Raw genomic sequence first — 2,727 nt, forward strand, 5'->3', positions numbered from 1 at the left:
GCTGGGGCTGCAGTGCCAGTGTAGACACCGTGGTGATTAGAAGCGCTGCGATTGGCCTTCGGGAGGTGTCCCACAATGCCTGTTCTCACCTCTCTGGTCGTCGGTTTGAACTCTACTGCCCTGCCCTCAGGTGACCAACCATCATCCCCATACATTCCTTTGGATTTTTGAAAGTCCCCTCCCTGTTTGCTCCGTGATGCGTGCAGTGGTCTCAGCGCATATTTCCAGGTGGCCATGCCTGCTCCATGCACCAAGCGATCCCCCGCTTGGAGCAATGCCGAGCTGCTGGACCTCATCGGCATTTGGGGAGAGGAGGCTGTCCAGTCCCAGCGGTGCTCCAGCCATAGGAATTCTGATACCTAAGGACAGATTTCACGATGCATGATAAAAAGGGTCCATGACCGGGACACATTGCAGGGTAGGGTAAAAGTGAAGGAGCTGCGGAATACCTACCACAAGGTGTGGGAGGCAAACCGCCACTACGGTGCTGTGCCCACAAGCTTCCAGTTCTACAAAGAGCTCGATGCGTTACTTGGCGGCGACCCCACCTCCACTGTGAAGGCCCCTGTGGATACTTCGTTGGCTCGCGTGCCAGTCGAGAGTGGACCAAGCCAGGAGGAGGAAATCTTGGATGAAGAGGGGGAGGGGGACGCAGGGGCAGAGGATGACTTGGAGGCCAGAGATGCATGCAGTCAAGAGCTCTTTTCTACCCTGGAGGAGCCTAGCCAGTCACAGCAGTCGGATCTTGGCGAAGCACAAACAGAAGAGGAGGCCCCTGGTAAGTGGATCTGATTTTGGGACATGCTGAAGTGAGTTGTTTGGGGCAGGAGGGTTGCAGAAAGCAGGCTTGTCTCCCACCACATTCCTAGTCTGAGCAGTGGAACAGGCTGTTGACTCCCTCACTTCACGGGGAATCTCCCTCAGAGATCTCCAGGAAACTCTCATAGAGATACTGGGCAATCTGCTGCCGCAGGTTCCTCGGCAGAGCTGCTTTGTTTCTTGCCCCATTAACGGTAACTTTCCCACTCCACTTTACCATCATGGGGGGGGGGGAAGGGGGAACCATTGCTGCACTCAGGCAAGTTGCATAGGGGCCAGGATGGAAGCCACAGGCTTGGAGAAGACCCTCCTTTGGTTCCCTGCTCACCCTCAGCAGTGAGCTGTCTTCCATAATGATCACATGCTGTGGAGAGTTTGGGACCAGGAATGATTATCGGCCCCCCTGCCCCCTCCACAGTGCTGGCTCTCCCTAGGAGCCATGTGCCCAGTGTACAGCAGCATCCAGGAACAGTGATTTACCCTGCCCCTGTAGCTACTCACCATTGTGGGGGTCTTGTGGCTCATGTGTGCTTGCCTGGGGTCAGCCAGTTAGTGTCCGGTGTGTGAGTACTGGCTGTGTTTTAAAGCACTGATTCACTGTTGTCTGTGTTGCAAACAATACTGCTTCTGTAAAATGTTACATTTAAACTTCACAGAGATGACCTTGGAAGCCCAGCCTCCCTTTTTGTTGTCGGCGGCAGAATGGCTGCACAGAATTAGAAAGCAGCCAGGAAGAACTAAGGAGGACTTTCTCTGTGAGGTTTTGATGCACTCCACTGCCGAGAAACAGGAATTGAAGGAGTGGCGAGACAATGAGAAGAGGGACTGAAAGGAGAACCCAGCACACCAGAAAGAAGCCACGGAGAAGCTCTTAAAGGTTATGGAGCGCCAAGTGGACACGCTCCAAGCGATACTAGCTCTTCAAACCGAGCAGCTCCGCGCCCGCCATCCACTGCAGCCACTGTTGCAAAACTCTTTCCCATGCGCCCCCCGCACACACTGCCAACACAGTGTTATCAACCTCCTGGCTTCACTCTCTACCTGCAGCATTCCACTCCTCCCCCCTCACAGTCCAGCACTGTGGAGTGCCAGTACCCACTGCACTCAACACCCAGCCCTCTGCAGTTCGGCCATGCTGAAGTCCAGCACCCGCTGCATTATACACCAAAGGAGAAGGTTGGGTATGATCCCTGGACATATACAAATCTGTAGCGGTCCTGGGACCCCTCCTCCTCTTAAGACCTTCCCTTCACCCATCTCCCTCCCTGCTGATAAATTTTTTGTTTGACTTTCTCCTCCATTTGTTGTCTTTTAATAACAGAATTGTGTTGGTTTGAAAGCAATCTTTATTCTATTAAGTGAAAGCAAAAAGAGCACTGCAAAGCAACAGGCAATTATGTTAAACCCCCTTCTTGCATCATGTGCACCAATCACTTCCTAGCATTTTACAAGCATTGCAATCCCAAGCATAGCAACAGATATTAGTGGCTTTCAGCTTCAAATTGCTGCCTCAAGGCATCCCTGATCCTTATGGCCCCATGCTGTGCTCCTCTAATAGCCCTGGTCTCTGGCTGTTCAAACTCAGCCTCCAGGCACTGAGCCTCTGTGATCCAGCCCTGAGTCAAGCTTTCACCCTTCCCTTCACAAACATTATGAAGCGTACAGCACGCGGCTATAAGCATAGGAATATTGTCATCGGCAAGGTCCAGCTTCCCATACAGGCATCACCAGCGGGCTTTTAAACAGCCAAATGCACACTGAACAGTCATTCTACACTTGCTTAGCCTGTTGTTGAACCGCTCCTTGCTGCTGTCAAGTTGCCCAACGTATGGCTTCATAAGCCACGGCATTAAGGGGTAGGCGGGGTCTCCCAGGATCACAATGGGCATTTCGACTTCCCCTACGGTG

This window comes from Terrapene carolina, unplaced genomic scaffold (genome assembly GCF_002925995.2).
Source record: "Terrapene carolina triunguis isolate 2854851 unplaced genomic scaffold, T_m_triunguis-2.0 Scaffold88, whole genome shotgun sequence".
NCBI classification, from domain to species: Eukaryota; Metazoa; Chordata; order Testudines; family Emydidae; genus Terrapene; species Terrapene triunguis.